The following is a 13349-nucleotide window of genomic DNA, read 5'->3' as shown; positions in this document are numbered from 1 at the left end:
TTCCTTCTGCTCCAGATCAGTTCAGCACCCAGGTCCCCTCCAGGACACAGGCCCTCTGAAGGCCTTCTATAAAGGTTCTTCTCCTGAACACTATCATCTCAAAGATTCTCTTGGGTTTCTAGTTTCTACCTCACAGTTCTCAGCTACTAACATTTCAATTAATACCTTTCTTGTTTTCTGCTACTCCCTAATCCCTAGTCCACCCATTCCTCACCTTGTGCAAAACCCACACCTTGGCTCCTCTTGGCTCTGACTTCAGGGCTGACAAGCAGCTGGATTCCAGGGAGAGTATGTGAAGCTGCAGCCCCAGGCCCCAACTTCACCTGATCGGGGAGAGGGGACTCTCACGCACCTTTCACTCCCTTTTCTGGCTGGAAATAAAAGTTGGAACGTATGTACCTCTTACTTTCAAGTAGATAAGCCTCCAAACTGCTGATCACAGACTATTCTAAGAGCTTCTAAATTGTTACTGAATGCTCGAGAACACTTAGAGCAAGCAGTCAGTACATCTCAACTTTCATGGAGCCCAGGAATCCTGTGGGAGAGACAAGAACATTGGGGGTGAAACAGGTCTGCTTTAGAAACTCCTGCTAACAGAGTCTGGCAAGATCAGAGGAAGGTGACTTTACACAGGCCAGAGAGGACAAGGAGCCATGGAATTTGATATCCAGCAGAGGTAAGTGGTGATACACATGGGCAGCTTGAGGCTGTCCGCAGCATGAGGAGGCACAGCCAAAACTGGTGGAGCAGAAGGGTAATGAGAACTGCAGAGACTGACTCTGGTGAAACCAACACTAGGGAGCAACAAAGCTCCTGACTCTGGACTCAGGAACTAGCGGGGCCCAAGGGACACTGAGGCTGGACATGTAAGTGTCCCTGGGAATTCTCACCAATAATTGTCACAGGAGGGCTCTGATGAAACTCTGAGACTTCTGACAGCAAGTATGTTGGGGCACAGTGCATGGAAAATATGGGATACTCCTGCGAATGTAAGATGTCACTGGTAAGTAAAGCCTAGGGCTTAAGTATGAATTTTAAAAATGAGATTATTTTCTAGTCAATAAAATGGTTGCCAACAAACAATAGATAAAACTTTGCTAACCTCAGATTTCATTCCAACTCTGTCAAAAGAAAAAGGAATTTTTTTAAAACAAGAAAGTTTCTACATAATCCTATACCCAGCCAAATGTTCTTCAGTGTGTAAAGGAGACAAAAAGATGTTATGGATATGCAAAAATTCAGAAATATACTTCCAAATTTCCTTCCCTAAAAAGAATTTTAACTACATAAAGATAAATATCTGAGTTAAGAATGAGAAAGTTATATGTTGACTACTGTGGTCTGTATATAGAGCTAAATAACTACTATAAATATAATTGCAAATGCAAATAACCAAAAAATTGATAAAGAAGTTACATGGTATAAATAATACTTTAAAATTAACATTATAGATAAACTCCTGATATTTAAAAAAAAGATAGAAAATGAAGAGGAAAGGAGAGATTGCAGTAGTAATAGTGGAAGAAAGTAAAATGCATGACAAAATTCTCATATGTCCATAATCAAAAGCATTATTTTAATTGCTGCTTTTATCATACACACACACACACACAAACACTTGGACCCCAAAAGACTACATTTTCCAGATTAGAATGGACTAGAAGTAAACTTTATTTACTACCCCCATTTCATCTCTCACTACAACCACCCCAGGATACTAATAAGAAAGTTACTTTGATGATAATCAGAAAAGTTGGAGAAAGGTAAAAACAAAATCTACTAGAGAAGTTATCAACACAAGAGGCCCTTGAACAGATTGTAGCTCACAGTACTTGGTTAAGCAAAAAAAAAAAAAAAAAAAAAAAAAAAATCCCCTAGGAGTGCAGCAGAACTAAACACAGTCCCTCTTCAAAGAATTAAACACAACCTTCACAATGTGCCTCAAAAAAATCTCTAAAAAGAATATTTATGAGAGCAATGGCATTTGTGTAGTCAATCATAATAAAACAGATGAAGTAGAAGGAAAGAGAACTGAAGAAACAACAGCAAACCAAAACAGAGCTACCAAGACTTCAGACTAGAATTATCAGGCTGGGTTAAAATTCAATTGTAATTTTGTAATTTTCTTAAAGGACCGTTTAAAAAATATCTGCAACAAATCTCTGCAAGGAAGCTATCAAAAGTTACAGCATTTTAAAAATAAACAATGTCCTAGAATCCTTGGAATAAACAATAATGAATGGGTGTGACAGTCAACAAGCACAGCTATGTGAAAAATGAGTAAGCCACACAGGGCAGAAGAAATGACTCAGAGTATAAAACTGTTCCACAGCAAGAAGTAAGAGAAAATAGGGGGGCAGCAACATTTGAAATGAAAATGGTGAAGGATTTTCAAGAATTAATGAGACATCAATACTTGACACATTTGAGAAGCCAAACAAATCTCAAGAAAGATTAATAGAAAGATGCACAATGGAATATTACTCAGCCATAAAGAATGATAAAATTATGGCATTTGCAGGCAAATGGATGAAATTGGAGTGAGATAAGCCAATCTCAAAAAACCAAAGGACAAATGGTCTCACTGATAAGTGGATGATGACACATAATGGGGGGTGGGAGGAGTTAGTGTTAGGGTTAGAGTTAGGGTTAGGGAGGGGGGCAAGAATGGAGGAAGGAAGAACTGTATAGAGGGAAAAGAGGGGTGGGAGGGGAGGGGGAAGGGAAAAAATAACAGAATGAATCAAACAACATTACCCTATGTAAATTTATGATTACACAAATGGTATGCCTTTACTCCATGTACAAACAGAGAAACAACAAGTATCCCATTTGTTTACAATTAAAAAAATAGAAATATGCACACCCAGTTTCAGCATATACAAGTTCTAGAACAACAGATGAAAAATTCTAATCTTTAAACATAGATTACTTCAACAGAGCAATAGTTACATTGATTGCCAACTTCTCACCAGCAATGATGACACCCAGAAGTCAAAATGGTGTCCTCAATATACTGAAGGGAAATAAGTGCCAATCGAGAATTCCATTTTTGTTCAAAAATGAGGGTAAACTGAAGGCATGTTCGGACAAACAATATCTGAGAACTTCCATCAGCCGACTTTAACCAATGGGAATTCCAAAAGATGTACTTCATATGAAAAAAAAAAAAAAAAGGGAATCTCATAGAGAAAGACTAAGGTAAAAGAAATGAAGAACAAGGAACATAATAAATATTTGGGTAAATTTAAATAATGACTTTTAAAACAATAATCTTAAATGCCTCCAGGGACATAAAAACAATTAAAATATATAACAATAATGATATAGTCATGGGTCACATAACATTTGAGTCAATGGAGGAACATATATACAACACATTCCATGAGAGTATATCATCATCTAGTGACCTGATTGTCACCTCTGTTTTCATGGGTTCACTCCATGATGTTTGCACAGTAATAAAATTGCCTAACCATGCCTTTCTCAGAATGCATCCTTGCATTAAGCAACACATGACTGTATAAGCCTGGAGGGGAAGAAAGAAAATCAAAACAGTCTAAGGTCCTTATATTATCAGAAGGAGATTAAAGATCTCAATGTACTTCAGACTTCCCTAAGTTACATACAAATATAATAATTTTCAAGTAACCATCAAATGAGTAGCCATTTCTAAACTGGTTGAAAAAAATGAAATGATTATTTAAAATACTTCATAAATCCAAACAAATGCAAAAAAGCATCTAGAAACTTTAAAGCAGGTGCCACAGGTTTGCATGTGGGTAAACCCAGCTACTCAGGAGATGGAAGCAAGAAAAAAGGACAGGAATGTAGCTCAGTGGTAGAGTACTCCTGGTTCAATCAGAAAGGGAGGTGGGGAGAAAGGGAGGAAGGGAGAAAAGAAGGGAGGAAGGAAGGAAGGAAGGAAGGAAGGAAGGAAGGAAGGAAGGAAGGAAGGGAGGAAGGAAGGAAGGAATGAATTGGTCAAACAATTGGAAATCACCAAATAAGGTGGTAGATTTAAATGCAAACATATTAATTACATTAAATCTAAATGGACTGAAGTTTAAAAAAAGTCATGATGGATTAAAAATTAAAACCTCACAATATTTTTCTTGCAAGAAATACATCAAAACCATAAAGATACAGAAAGGTTGAAAGTAAAAGGTGATATTTATATGGGCATTTTACTTAATAATTATTCAATAACCTGAACATATGTATTTTATGCATTTTTGAAATTTTTATTTGTTTTTCAGTACTGGAGATTGAACCCAAGGGTGCTCTAGCACTGAGCTACATCTCCAGCCCTTTTGATTTTATTTTGATACAGGGTCTTGCTAAGTTGTCCAGGATGGCCTTGAATTGGCAATCCTTCTGCCCCAGTCTCTCAAGTCTCTGGAATTACAGGCATGCACCACTGTGCCTATACAAATTGTTTATTTTTTAATTGACAAATAAAAATTGTGTATACTTATGGTGTGCAAAATGATGTTTTGATATATATGTATATATTTTGGAATGGCCAAATAAAGCTAATTAACATATATATTATCTCAAATACTTATTCTTTTTATGTGGTGAAAACACAACCTACTCTCTTAGCAATTTTCAGATACACAGTACATTTTCTTTGCATGCCTTATATCACAATAAAAACTTTTTAAAGTACATTATTTAAGTGTTCCTAATACTTAAAGGTAATCCATAACATCATTTAAAATAGGACATGTTTTCCAAATCGCTGAAGAGTATAAAAGAATATAAAATATATTCCATACAGCTTAAGATAGAAAACAAAGGAGAAAAAACATAAAAATGGAAAGCATAAAATAGTCACAAATTAAAAGAAAACAAATAAATCAATCCTGAAATAAATATAAGGAGTTTAACTGCACTATTATAATAAAAATATTCTCCAATTGTACTATAAATTCAAATCCTACTCTATGTTGCCTACAAGAAATAGACATAAAACAAAATAGCAAAAAAGCGGTGTGAAATAAAAGAACAAATAAAGATTTTTCTGGCAAGTGCAAAACAATATAGCACAGGAGTAGCAAAGTTAAATTCTGAAAAGGTTTTATTCCAAGCAAAAAGCATTCAACAAAACATAAAATGTCACATTATATTTATGAAAGTTACAATCCACCATGAAAATATAATACTCATAAATTTTTATATGTCAAATAATTTAGCAAATAAAAACCAAAAATTATTGAACCACAGAGGAAGATTGATATACATAATCATTGTGGGGTACTAAAACACCCACTCTTTCTTGCTAGATTCTGGGTGGGAGGGGAGCAAAATTACAGAGGATTTGAATAATAAAGTTAATGGGATTGGATTAATAGAAATACATCAAACAACATGCCCTACAATCACCAAATACACCTTCTTTTCATATGCCCATGAAACGTTTACCGAAGTTGATACTGAGCTACAAAGGAAACTTCAATAAATTCCTAAATGCATACGTTGTGTAAGCCACCTCCTGTGACAACATAATCTAACTACTAATTCATAACAAAACCGTTCAGGTGAAAAAACCTGGAAAATTAAAAACACCTTCCTAAATTAAATATCTCAAAGACAGAAAATTAAAAGTAAATAATCAGACCTACACAGATGTATATATAAAGTGTCATTTATATTAATGAAAAATATGAATTAACTTAAAACTTGATAACAGAGTTATGGTAAAAAAAAATATTATGGTGCTGCTATTAAGTAGCTGACATGGAATTTTTCTAAGAATTTTAATTTCATAAGAAAACACTCATGATATAAAATGGTTAAAGAATGATACTGAATCATATGTATATGATCTCACATTATTTCATATTAATTATGAAATAAGTTCCATATATAGATAAATTATATGCAAAAATTATATGCCATAATAATATATATGTATGTATTTGATGTTATCTTAGTCATATGTATATATGGCATAACACAAAGCCTAGAATAAAACAATAAGATCTTGGCCCACTAGACATTTCCAGGTTCTAGAATTATAATGACTTCTTACATACTTTTCTCCATTTTCTTTTAATTTTTTATAACTTATTTATTTTTATGTGGTGCTGAGGATTGAACCCAGTGCCTCACATGTGCTAGGCAAGGGTTCTACCACTGAGCCACAACCCCAGACCCCTTTTTTTCCATTTTCTATTGTATATATGTGTGCGTGTATCTTTTGTAATCATGGTAAGAGGTATTTATGTGATCAAAACAAAAGAAAGAAAAATATTGTACTAACTATTGAGAAAGGGAAAGAAATCTACTTTCAAGATGAATCCCTCAATATAATCTTTCAGTTCACTAATTCTCTCTTCAACTTATTCAGGTTAGAATTTATCTTACTGCTGTTTTATATTAATTAAAACATTTTTTATTCATAGCATTTCTCTTAGATCCTTTTTATAACTGTTTTAATTTCATTTCTGTCTTCTTGTTTCAAATGTTCTTATACTTTTCAATGGTTCACATATTGTTCTTTATTTCTTTAAATAGACTTATTTTAAAACTGTGTTCATACTTTTCTAATGTTCTCATTTAAAAGGATCTCATTGACCACATGTTTTTGTTGTCGTCTGTTTCCCCATATTAGTCTTTGTGTGTTTTAGAATTTTTGTTTGTAAGCTCACTTTCAGTGGGAGTTTTCTCTCTCTCTCTCTCCCTCCTCCCCCTTCTCTTAGTCTCACCTTCTGAAGTGCTCCTTTCTACTCTTGACATGTTTTGGTTGCTCTGCAATCAGCCTCTCAGGTTCCTGGGACAGAATCTGCCATCCAGCGATAAGCCCTGGCCTGCAGTAATACTAGGATCACAGGTCTGGTCACTGTCCCAGTGTGAGGCTTTGTCCAGAGTCAGCCTTCCAGAATGTGCTTCCTTCAACCTCTCTAGGACTATTGCTCACTCTGAGGAGCTGGGTGTTCTCAAGCACACAGACCAGGGAGCCACACTCTCCAGGGGTAACCCTAGCTCTGTGTCTCACTGAGTGGTTTGAGTCAAGAAACATAATGATCTTTGTCTTCTCTCTAAAATGAAGATAATAACTGAATCTACCTTGTAGGGTTGTGATTATTAAATATGCTAATCCCAGACAAGAAGTTTAGAATAGTACCTAATACATGCTGAATGTTCAATATGTGATATGTGTCAGCTCTAATTCCAATGAGGCAGCCCCTTTCCCAGACAGGAAAACCCTACCTGGCTCCTTATCTCAAGCAGCAAGTCAAATTCTAGTCCCCTTTCTTGGGTGGAAGTATTTTAAACCCCTCAACCACACAAGACATGAGCAGCCAGGGTCAAGCTGCCTGACCCTGCTCAAGTCCTGGAGCCCAGTGTGCCTGCAACAGTGGCCGTGTGACTGCTTTGTTTTTCTGTACCATTTCTAGCCACAGAGGTTCTATCTTTTGTGGGAGTTTGGCCATATCTTTCCCACAGTCTCTTTTCTTTGTACACCTGTCACTAAGGCTGTGTCTATGCTCTCCTCCACCATGGGTTTGCAGTGATGCCTTGATCCTTCCAGTTCTGATGCTGAACCCACTCAGCTGCACTGTACCCCCCAGAACCATATCACTCCCTCCAATGACAGGTGAGCAGATCTAGAGAAAGCAAATCAAGTTTATTCCAATTGGGGGCTTTTCTTAAGCTCACGGGTTTGGTTCTGGCAGATGACTGATCCAATCCAAGCTGAGCTAATTAGACACATTTCACCCTGAAGGAAAGGTAGTTTCTGACTCCATTCTCCACCTTCTCTGCCTTCCTGCTTCACTTCTGTCAGAGGCCTGAGTTCCTTCAAAGATCCTGCCATCACATGGCCCACCCAAACCTGGCTGGTCATCAGCTAACTCTCCTAAAAACATAGTATTCCAGGCACCCTCAGAAGTTATTATGATTTAATAGGACAAGGATGGAAACCACGTTTTTTTCTTAAGTTCCAAATCTAAAAGGCCCACTATTTACCTATTAGAGTGGTTAAAATAAAAAAGACAATACCAAGTGTTGTGGGGATTTGGAGCAAATGCAATTCTAGCACACGTTTCTGATGGGATGTAAAAGGTCCAATGTACACCTACAGTGTGACCTGGCTATTTCACTCCTACATAGTTACACAAGCAAAATGAAAATGAAAGCAAAATAGGCATACCAAATATTCATAGTAGCAGTACTTGAATGGTCCAAAACTGCAAAGAACCCAAAGGTTCATCAACAGGCGAATAACCTAACAAATTTAGGTACAGCCATACAATTCACTACTACTCAGCAATAAAAAATAGGGGACCATTGATGCATACAGTAATATGGATGAATCTCAAAATAATTATACTCAGGAAAAAAGTCAGACCTCTCCACCAAAAGACTCGATACTATAGTATCTCATTAATGTGAAATTCAAGAGAACACCAACTAACCTATAATGACAAAAAGGAGAACATTTTTTGCCTAGGGAAAAAGTTGGAGAGGCAAGAGGGGGCAGATGGGAGGATTATAAAGGAACACCTTGAAACTTGGGGAAGGGGGATCATGGATATGTTCATTATCTTGATTGTGATGATGGTTCACAGATATGTATATATGTCAAAAATTATTCAATTGTACAGCATAAATATGTATGATTTATTGTACCTCAATTTTTAAAAATCTAATATGACCTACCAGGGAGGGATTGGCCTGATCTTAACTAGAAAGCCACTGGACTGAAGTCACCTACCACACAAACCACCTCATGCACCACCCCCACCAACCACCAGGTGGCACCAATCCCAGTTGTGCCCTTTAAGCTCTATGCTGATGCCCTCGGGTCACTTATTTAGCTAAAGATGTAAAATAAACAGATTTTTTAAAAAATAAAATTTATATCAATTATTTAAATTTTTCCTTTTTTGTTAATTCCCCAGGAACTAACTGATAACCAAAGAGTTTAGAGAAAACAATCTGTTGCAGCCATGTCCACACACATTTGTTGACCAACTATAAGCAAAGCACAGGGCTAGGTTCCCTGGAGTAGAGGGGGCACAGGAGAAAGAGACCAGGTAAAAATAAATATAACACAACCCTGCTGCAGAAGTCACACACCATAGTGGCTGGGAGATTGAGCTCAACATTCTGACAGCTAAATAAATAGCTTGGTGGTGGTAAGAAAGACAGCATGCTAACTGAATTTTTCACTTTTCAAATAACTAGATTGCTTTGAATGGACAGACAGAGGCTGGCATCGAAGACTAAATTAGTGTGGTGTTCTCCAGGAAAATAAGCAGAGAGGTAATAACACCCTAGACCTGGAGCCCATGGCAGGGAGGAGGGTGTGGAAAGGAAGCTCTCACAGGGAGACCACAGGGGGAGGTACCCCAGAGATATCTTATGGGGATGGGAAGAAACATCAGAAAATAACCCTGAAAGGAGCCTGGGGTTTTTGAACAGGAAAGGGGCATGATCACACAGTGTTTTAGAAAGATAAATGTAGGAGATGGATTGGATCTATATGAGACCAAGTTCCAGCTGATGATTAGGGGGTTTTTGCAATCTTCCAAGACACAGCTGATGAAGTACTGACCCTCGGGGAGGAAAAATTAATCATATGAAAAACTTTTAAAAAACAACAAAATGTGGTTAGTTTTTCTGGATTCCCTTTGAGGGACAAATGAAAATTGAATTCATATGATATTTTAGTTAAGAATAAGCACCAAATTTTATTCCATAAATGTGATGAACTGGGGAATGAGAAAGAAGAGGAAAAAATGGGGAAAGAAAACAGATAAAACAGAAGTAAGTTGCTCTAAGATCACAATGAGGGAAAGCAGGTTAAAGAAACTGGAATTATTCCTAGGAATAACATGGGAGGAAGGGACAGAAGGGCGTAAAGTAAAGAAATTACCTAAGCTGTGTGGTTACCTGACCCTGTTGCTTATGCAGAAGATCACTTTAAAAGAATAAGACTAGATAGATGGGGGAAGAGCACCAAGGTATTGCCACAAGGCAGATGAAAGATGAGGATTCAAACCAGATCACTGAGATTAAGAATGGAGAGACGGATGCAAGTTTGGAAAACTGTTTAGAAGATAAGTCTGATAGAACTTGATGAGATATTGAATAAGAAATATACTAACTATGGCAATCACAGTGTTTGCCATTCTGGCTTCTCCTGTAAAGGGTAAAGGTCCAGCACATGCCATTCAGGGGCAAACTGAAGAGATCTTATTTCATGTCATATTAACCTGCTGCTTGTAACAGGTGCTTGCAGTGGGTGGGCACCTGGTGTAAGGGAAGCCTTTCAATAGGCCAAAAGGCACTCTGCAGTGTGACCTGGCTGCCACGAGTCCACAACATAGGATCCAGAAAACAGGCTGCAAAGAGGAGGAGCAGAGGCCCAAATGAGGTCAAGTTGAGGCTCCATGAAGGGAAGTAGGGCTGCAACTATGTGAGGTCACAGCAAGCCAGAGTCATGATGGTAATCTAAGCATAGAAAAGAGATACAGGGTGGAAGAAAAGAATAAAAACGTTATGTGTCAGAGATGAGCAGAGCAAAGATTTTGGCATCACATTGATAGCAGGAAGTCCCACAGACTACAGGTCCTGAGATTTCTAGAGCTGCCTTGGATTCAGTTGTGCTTCTTTTAAGGCCTGACTCATTGCCATTAGATGCTCACCTTTATTTCTGGCCAAATAAGCTCCAGGAACAAAAGATAAATGGACTATGTCTCTGCCTCTTGACAACTGAAAAACGTAGCTAGAATAAGAAGGTGAGGAAAGGATTCGACAATGATTCCCAGATTTCTAGCTTGGGTGAACAGATAAATGCTAGTGTCATCTACTGAAACAGTAAATCCAAGAACAGCAAAGAAGTTAGACAGGAAGATGAGATGTTTATCCTCAGGCATCTTCAACTGGGAATGACAGTAGGCCTGTCCTGTAAAGGTATCCAGCAGAGTTGCTTTTAGAGTTGAAATTCGGGGAAGAGTTCTAGGTTGAAGATGGAGATTTCATTCCTGCCATAGGGTTAATAACTGATACCCTGGCTGAGGACAAGATCAACCAGGGAAAGTATATACAGTGAGAAATGCAGAGGGCTGTGGTCCAAACCCTGGGGAACGCCTTCATCCCAGGGAGAGAGAGGAAGGGAAGACCAAAGGACACTAGGAAAATATAGCACACAGATGCCAAATGAAAAGTTTCCAGAGGTTACAATCTGAAGTGTCAAATACCACAGAGAAGTTAAAAAGACAAGAACTGAAGGGTTTAGGAATTAGGAAACTATAGCAAAAATACTTTCAATCAAGAGATAAGGATGGAAGATTACAATAAATTGCAACAAGTTCGTGACTTCCTGCCAAAGCCCAGGAAGCTCTTATGATCAAGATCTTGGACCAGGTCTGGCTCAGTGGTAGAGTGCTTGCCTAGCATGCTTGAGGTACTGGGTTTGATTCTCAGCACTGCATATAAATAAATTAATTAAATAAATAAAAGGTCAATCAACAACTAAAATATATTTTTTAAAAAGGAGAGTGGGACCAGTATATTAAACCCATTATGTCCCATTGTTCTACTCATAGGACACATATAAAAACCTATAAAATTTTATAGGACACCTATAAACCTTTTATAGGTATTATGCATATAGGACAGTGGGTTTAATAGGTTGAGACCTATTCTCCTATAAACTCTAAATTTAGGGGGACATGTGATGTATGTGTGTGTGTTTGTTTCAAAACTCAAGATTAAAATTCTCTATGGAAATGGAGGAGAAACTGCAGTTTTTCACTCTCCCAATACTCCACCAAAATGAGAACAGAGAAATAAAAATGCTACGAACCCACAAGGATAAAGAGAATAGAAGATGAAAGATGGCACCAGATGATGGATGATGAGAAGAGAAGGCATTAACAGACCTAGAAAGCTGAATGCCAACTACATGCAGAGAAAGATATCAGTATCACACCAGGATGCAGCTCACTGGGAAGTCTCCATGTTCTCTACTAGCAACTACATTCAGATGGACTGAATGAAGTGAAAAAAATAGATCCCTACTACTCTCCCACATCTTGAGGAGCCAAGCAACAATGCTTTTCCAATCCAATATGAGATGAATGGTTCAATCTTTGGTGAAACCATATCAGACTCTCCATATGCAGAGAGACCTGGCCAACAAAGGAGTGGAGGACAGATGGCTAATTAAATCAGGATTTGATAAAGGTGAGACTACCAGCCTGCTTTCCTTGCAGAGCCCCAAGTTATAATCCTAGGTGAATAGATTCCAGACAGGAAATGAGTAATTATTCTCTGGGGAAATGGAATTTACAAAAGAACCAGACACTGACATTTGTGCATTTCAAAAATATAGCAACAAGGTCCTTGTTGGATCACCCACCAAAGCACCACTCAACAAGAGCCACCCATCATGGAGATCTCTAGGTGCCGCCTCCTTAACAAGAAGGGGTAACCAGGGATGTTAAGGTCTTTGAAGAAATCTTCCAAGATGAAAATGGAGACCTAATTAATCAGAGGGAAAATGGAGACAATGAAGAGGAGAATTTTTTTAAAAAATTGTAATAGTCTCAGAGAAATAAGTGAAGATTATATTCATGACACAAGAACAGACAAAAATAGGTTGCTATAAAAAGGAACATTCCAAGAATAATAAAAAGGTCTAGAAATTTTTAGTGCATATATGGCAACTAAGAAAAAGAAAATCAATAGAACAGTTGAAAAATCAAGTGGAAGAAATGTCACAGAAAACAGAACACAAGGACAAAGAAATTTAAAAAACAGAGAGAACAGATAAGATCAGTCCAGGAGGTACAACAATGAAATATCCAGGGGGAAAGAACAGGAAAACAGAAAGAAAATTATTTTAAATAATGTTTTTAAATCCCTCAAAATGCAGGATAGGAGTTTCCAGAAGAAAAAGTGGCAACCTGTATCTAGCAAAGATTTTTTTAATGCCATACTAATGCACATCTCTTTTGAAATTTTAGAATACCAATGGTAAAGAAAAATTGTCAAAAGCCTACAGAGAGGGGAAAAATGGGTCACATATAACCTATGAAGAATTCACTCCACTGGCAGCTAAAATGTCTTCACAAGTTAGAGGGAAAATTATGTCAGTCTAGAACCTCTCCTTGGACAAATCACCAGTCAAGCATGGAATTTAAAAAAAAATAGGATGAAGATGATTGCAGAAAGCAAGGTTTCAAATTCTTTATTTTCCATGAACCCTTTCTTAGGAAGTAACTTGAAATCTGTCAAAAAGAAGCAAATCAAGACAGGAATTCCCAAGATCTAGTAAACAGAGGCTCCTGCACAGGAAGTGGGCAAAGAGAAGGACTAACTGGGGGGAA

The 13349-nt window shown here is 37.4% G+C and overlaps 1 long non-coding RNA gene across 1 annotated transcript in view; it reads left to right on the top strand.

Annotated features, from left to right (window-relative positions):
• Nucleotides 1-807: 807 nt before the first annotated feature.
• LOC124958228 (uncharacterized) overlaps nucleotides 808-13349 on the top strand; it is a 35367-nt gene continuing 22825 nt past the window's right edge. Inside the window, exon 1 of the long non-coding RNA XR_007103849.1 lies at nucleotides 808-1003. This is a non-coding gene — a long non-coding RNA (uncharacterized LOC124958228). The remainder of the gene's footprint in view (nucleotides 1004-13349) is intronic.

Source organism: Sciurus carolinensis, chromosome 11 (genome assembly GCF_902686445.1).
Source record: "Sciurus carolinensis chromosome 11, mSciCar1.2, whole genome shotgun sequence".
In the NCBI taxonomy this organism is placed as follows: Eukaryota; Metazoa; Chordata; class Mammalia; order Rodentia; family Sciuridae; genus Sciurus; species Sciurus carolinensis.
This window is presented reverse-complemented; position numbering and strand designations above follow the sequence as displayed.